A 6,653-nucleotide genomic window follows, 5' to 3' on the forward strand; every position below is an offset into this window, starting at 1 on the left:
CCCACCTCCAATTAGTCGAAGGACCACATGTGGTCCGCGGCCCACAGGTTGGGGATCGCTACTGCAGGGGTGATACTAGGTACTTCGCTCGATGAGCAACCTGTACTTTTTAAATGTGGCGTGGTCCCAGTGCTAAGACCCTATCAACTGGCCTCCTTGGACCTCTCACACCCAATGCCATGTGGTAACATGTATTGGCTTCAGCCTCCGGAGGTTCTCATCCGTTCCGGAATCTCAAGATGCGTCGAAAGCCTCGAGTCCCTCAACACTTCCTTCGCACTCAAAATTAGCTGTCATACGTAATTAGGTTAATTTCGCCTAATGCTCCTCTGAAATGTGAGCATGTTATTGACAATGAAAGCAGGCATACGGAGCAGGTGACCTTGCAGCCGATGGAGAACGGGCTCCTCGAGGTGAATCCTCAGCCGAGGTGGAGAGCGAGGGTGGGGTCAGCGCGCAGGGGCTCCGAGGGGCTGGCGGGGTGGCTCGCTGCTGGGGGGGGAGGGGTCACAAAGATGAATGGAGAGATTCTCTCTTCTGCATTGAGAACATAAGAGCCTTGTGCAGAAAGCTTTCTAGGGAGGTTATTGCATAAGAGCAATCACACAGAAATGCACCATGAACGCAGGCGTTAGGGCTGGATCCTGGGCCAATACTACGAGGGGGCAAACATTCAGAGGAGGGTGGGACCCAAAAGAAGTGGGTCTGAAAAGTCCATTTTGCAAGATGGAGCTATGGTGGGGGCCCAAAATCACAACCACCAAAGATGCTGGGAGAGGAGGAGAGAAATGGAAAACTCAGTTGCTGATATCTTAACCCCTGTCTGGAATTTTAGTTGGGGGGGGGCATTAGATGGATTAGATGGAGAGCCATCTTGGTGTAGTGGTTAGGAGCACGGACTGCTAATCTGGTGAGCTGGGTTTAATTCTGTGCACCCCACATGCAAAATCTGGCATATTCCAAGACTTCCTTTTACGCTCATAACATGATTACCATCCCAGTCCCCTCCCCCTCTCCCAAAATGCTTTTTGAACATACAAGCTTGTGTTCCCCCCGTGTTCATTACAGCAGAAGTCCGCGCAGTAGTTTATAAGGACTGGAACGTTCTATTAGCCTTCACCATACAGCATTTTCTAAAATTTATGTTGGAAGTGGGACCACAGGGGAACCTGAAACCAATGATTTGACTCATGAATTTTTGATCTCTTTTCTCCCTCTCAACTTGGGGCCATCACACTCTGCCTTGTTTCTTCCGACAGCTCTTTGTAACAGGAAGACGCTCCGTAGCAAAAAGACAACCAGCTGTGGGGACATGCGGTTAACAAGATGCTTCTCTTCTCAGGGAGACCTGCTTTACCAGGGCAAGGAAATTTGCTGTGACTGTAGCTCCGGATTGTCACAGGCACAGGGAGGACTACCACAGAGGTCTTCATGTGCTAAGCGATGCTCAGGCCATCTTGGATGGATGCCTCTCTGCCGTCGAGTCTGGATGATGACAAAACACATTCAGGGGGCTGATATGCAGTGATATCATTGTGGCTATGTGGTGGCTAGAGGTCTGGACTAAAACCAGGAAGCCCTGGATTCAAATCTTCACTCTGCCACAACGGTCACCTAAGGTCCTTTATAGACTGTCGCTCTAACTGACCTTGCAGGGTTGTTGTGAGGATGAGGAGGGAGCCCCATGAATTCCACTCGGAGGTCTTCGAAGGAACTACGGGATAAGAATGAAGGATAGATCAACGGTGGAAACAAACCTCGCTGACAACAGTTCTCCATGTATGAGTGAGGGATGTGGAAGATTCTTCTTCTCCCAAAGCCACCAACCAGCATGGTGCAGTATTTAAAGGCAGCAGACTCTAAACTAGAGAACCGGGTTTGATTCCCCACTGCTCTGTATGCAGCCAGCTGCGTGTTCTTGGGCTAGTCCGTTTGCTTAGAGCTGTTCTCACAGAGAATCCTACCCCTGGCCTTCACTCCCCTGAGCGAAGTCCATCACCGTCCTTCAACCTAAGGCATCTTCTTCTCACTAGAGCACCTCATAGGATGGTCAGATCCACCCCCCAACACTATAAAAATTAACCCAGAGAATAAATTCAATTAAACTACCATCCAGGGGGCATGAGTGTGTAGGCAGCATGTATTAACTATTCCCCGCAATAGAAACTCCATCCAAGCAGAAAACTTGACTTGCAGGCCTTCTGCATGTGGGGAGTGCAGTCTTCATTCTGCCCTGGAAGTTCACTGGGTAACCTTGGGCCAGTCACATGCTCCCAGCCTAGCCTACCTCACAGGACTGTCGTGAGAAAGATCAGAGGAGAAGAAAACAATGTAAACTGTTTTGGGTCTCCATTGGGGGAGAAAAGCTGGATATAAATAAAGAGAGTAAATCAACAGAAGCAAAGGACTATTCAAACATACATTCCCTCCTCTCCCCCCCTCCCAACAGCTGCCTGAATGGTACAGTCCAGGAAAGGCTTTACCGCTTTATTCCTAGGATAGGATAAGCTGCTTCTGTCTTTGGAGAAGGGCAGGGTTTGCGGCTATTAAACAGTGGCTGTTTCCCACCTGCACCCGAATAGTTCTTTCTTTTTTTGACCTTATTATAACTTCGGCAGCAACCAACTATTCAAACATACATTCCCTCCTCTCCCCCCCTCCCAACAGCTGCCTGAATGGTACAGTCCAGGAAAGGCTTTACCGCTTTATTCCTAGGATAGGATAAGCTGCTTCTGTCTTTGGAGAAGGGCAGGGTTTGCGGCTATTAAACAGTGGCTGTTTCCCACCTGCACCCGAATAGTTCTTTCTTTTTTTGACCTTATTATAACTTCGGCAGCAACCAATTACGGCAGGTCCTTTACGAAGGGGGGGGGGGAGGATAACAACTCGAGGCAGAAGGAAAGCAGCAGACACTGATGAACTCTGGAGGAAAGAAGAACTTGTTATTCAAATGCACTTAGAACAATAAGGGAAAATACAGTTCCTATTTAGGGAGCGCTGCTTTTAAAATAGAAAGCTGGCCTTTGCAGCGTAGGTCAGGACCAATGTATTTATTTTTTAATTATTAAATGAAGGCTCCTATCTGGTGTCGGAACGACAGTCCGGTTGTTTCTGAGAAACGACTCTCACCCTCTTTAGGCAGCTATTATAGCAATGCGTGCATGAGCACTGATGGGGAATTCTGAACTATTATCTTGGCACGCCCCGTGGTTACAAATCAGCAAACGAGCTCTGCAGAGGTTTCGGCCTGCACGTTCTCTACCTTGCGTCCAAACTCACTTACAACCACAGTCAGAGTAGTTCAGCAGTGGAATAGGCTGCCCAAGGAGGTGGTGAGCTCCCCCTCACTGGCAGTCTTCAAGCAAAGGTTGGAGACACACTTTTCTTGGATGCTTTGGGCTGATCCTGCGTTGAGCAGGGGGTTGGACTAGATGGCCTGCATGGAATTGTAGTCCATGGACATCTGGAGGGCCGCAGTTTGACTACCCCTGCTCTAGAAGCTAAAATGTACCTAGTTGTATGTGGTTCGTTGGACATATTCACCCACCAGTTAATGTCACCAATTCAGAGCTCCCAGAGCAGATCTGAGCCCTGTCTTATCAGATAGTCACTTTAACTGTATATATAGTCATGACCTTTGGCTATAAACAGTGAAATTTATATGACCCCCCAAAAGTTGTTAAGCAAGTTGTCCCGCAGGGCCTCGTGTTGAAGGACTTAACTTTGAATAGGCGCCAGGTGTTCCCGGCCCTGCACTTAAGACGAAATAACCAAGCCCAGCTAGCAGGGCTGTCCCTCTTCTTATTGTGACACTTTAAAAGTCAAGCGCTGATTACAAACTTGCATCGCTGATAAATGGCACAACAGGGAACCCTTTTTAGCGCATTTACCTAATTAGTGATTAGCGAGTGTTCTAGGACTTCAGTGCCAAGTTCCTGACAAAATGACAACACCAGAAAGGAGAAACAGATGCACGGCTTCTGGATGTAAAGAAGACTTCAGATTCAGGGCCTGGCCTGGCTTGACCTTGGGATGGTGGACAGGAGGCCGTCCTGCCCCTGGAGGGAACATTAGCCACTCAGCTGAGCCTATGGGAGTGCTGCCCCAGCATCCATATAGAGTTGCCAGGACCCTCCAAGCTGTTGGAATGGCAATCAGCCAATAATCTGGTGAAATCAACCCTGAAGGATTGTTAAATTGTTAAGCAGCTAAACTGCACCTATGTGCTCACTAGTGACACCAAATGGTCTCTGCTGGGATTGCAGGGACTTCAAGCCATGTGGAGTGGAAAATTCTGAGCGCATGTGCCTGGGAGATCCCACTGTTTAAGCCAAACATGGCCATTTCCTCATTCTTCAAGAAGAGAGGGCTCTTGAATAGTGAGGAGGGAGGACCCTCCACCATTAAGCTCTCAGATCTCTCCAGCTGCTGATGTGTGGGCATGTAGTCCTGCTTGCAGCCTAGCCAAAGGGGCTTGCAATGGGTTTCTTTGTAACTAACCTTTTAAGCTTGTGTGCACTTTTGTACAACTTCAAAGCGCTGTGAATCTGTGCCTAATCTACAAAAGGTCATCTATAGCTGCGAACACTCTGCAGCTCTATTTTTCTGGAGGGACTTAGGGCCAAGTCCCTTCTGGGGCTCCTAGAAGCCTGAAAAATTATTTCAGGGGCTCCCCACAGTCCAAAGGCTGTTCTCGCTTAAGGCTGGGGGCTAGGCTTGTCCATGTTTTAACCTAAGCTCCTTTGCATTATTTCTATAGGTATTCATCTAGGGTGTGGTAACAGTGAGGTCTGCCTGCAATTACCAGTGAGATGGAAAAGGGGACAAACAAAATCAATCTGCTCTCCCTCCTACCGAATATTTGGATTATTATGCAAAGATGCAGCCACTGAGGCAAGAGAGATTGCAGTAAATAAGGACATAGAAATCATTAGGGTAAGATAGTGTTTCAAAGAAATAGATTACGCCAGACTCCCCTGCTGAACTTCATTACAGAGATAATCAGTTCCTATTGGGCGACCCCGATGTAGGTAAAGCTGAAGGATAATGAGATTCCTACAAGAAAAGTGAAGAATGATGAAATTTGGATGTGCCCAGGTAGAAAGTGAGCAAAACTAGAGCATGTACCTTCTTTGTAGGATATATGTCAAGGGGCAAAGGACCATGCTAGATGCAGTGAAACAAATTTATAATTAGGCCATCCCATGGTTTTTACAAATAGGGGATGCCTCAAACAGCTGCAGGACGAGCAGCATTGGACTGGTAATATCATTGCTTCCTTTCTCAGGATGTCATCTGAACATAAGAATATCAGCAGAACCCTACTGGATCAGACCAGTGGTCCATCTAGTCCAGCATCCTGTCTCATACTGTGGCCAACTAGTTCCTCTGGAGGCCCAAGAACAGGGCATAGAGGTTGAGGTCTTCATAAGAACATCAGAAGAGCCCTGCTGGGTCATATCAATGGTCTATGTACTCCAGCATCCTGTCTCATTTTGCCCAACCAATTTCTCTGGACAGCCAACAACAGGGCATAGAGGCCCTTGATGTAGCCTCCTGGCTCTGGGATTCAGAGAATTAGTGTCTCTGGACAAGGCGGTTCCCCTCAGTCCCTATGGCTAGTAGCCATTGATAGATTTATCCTCCATGAATCTATCTACGTAATCTTCTTTTAAACTTGCTTCTTCCTCTGGCCATCACTACATCCTCTGCCAGCGAATCCCACATTTTAATCACTCTCTAAGGCAGGAGTAGTCAAACTGCGGCCCTCCAGATGTCCGTGGACTACAATTCCCATGAGCCCCTGCCAGCGTTTGCTCTTCTGGGGGTTGGACAGCATTTGATTGGTGGAAATCGGGTGGAGAAGGGGCAAATTGCCATGGTAACCTTGTCTCGCTTATATAACGCTTCCATGAAGATAACAACAGAGCAAAAGGTTAACAGGTGGAAAGAGAACTTAAGTGAGTTCTTCATAATGACACTTACCTGAAATATTTATATCCTGTTTCTTGCTCTCAGGACAGCTGACGCAACAGAATGTCACCGAATCAACTGTAATGATGCTCTCAATGAACCAACAGAACAAAACATAAACATTCCGAAGAAGCACCTTAACTTTACAATATCCCCCAAACACCAAAATATGGGAACCCACTTGGTCCCAGCTTCATGTGGATTTCACAGATGCAGGGGAAATCCAATTGTTGCCATACGATATTCTTTGGAAGCATAGGAGAATACAGGAAGTCCTTTTAGGGTAGGGAAAAAAAGGGGATGTGACTCAGTACAGACCCCAAAACTTTGGACCTTCACATTCCTAACAAAATACTGACCTCTTCCAGCTCCAGAAAGTATAAACAAGATAGAGGTGACAAACCAGCATTAATTTAATTTAACCAGTATTAATTTAAGCAATTTACCATTCCATAGCTCTTTATTTTCCTTAATTAAAGGAGGCTACGAGAAGGTTAACGTTTTGTCATTGGTGATTAATGCTGGGTTTTAAAGATCTTTTAGAGGGAGAGTTACATGCAATGTCAAAAGGTATTAATCTGTAACTAACTCTGTTTGCTAATAGAGCCTTGGGACTGGTTCTGCATACGGACTTTTGAAGGTTAACGGGGAAATTTCTTTTTTTAAAAAAAAAACAACAA

General features: G+C 46.7%; 1 long non-coding RNA gene across 1 annotated transcript; it reads right to left on the reverse strand.

The window, feature by feature from the left end:
• Positions 1 to 448: 448 nt before the first annotated feature.
• On the reverse strand, positions 449 to 3,117 carry LOC143823890 (uncharacterized). Its single transcript, XR_013226638.1, has 3 exons — positions 2,787 to 3,117; positions 1,649 to 1,714; positions 449 to 1,485 (listed from the first exon to the last, which is right to left on the reverse strand). It is a non-coding gene; the product is annotated as an uncharacterized LOC143823890 (long non-coding RNA).
• Between the last annotated feature and the right edge of the window lie 3,536 nt (positions 3,118 to 6,653).

Source organism: Paroedura picta, chromosome 14 (assembly GCF_049243985.1).
Source record: "Paroedura picta isolate Pp20150507F chromosome 14, Ppicta_v3.0, whole genome shotgun sequence".
NCBI classification, from domain to species: Eukaryota; Metazoa; Chordata; class Lepidosauria; order Squamata; family Gekkonidae; genus Paroedura; species Paroedura picta.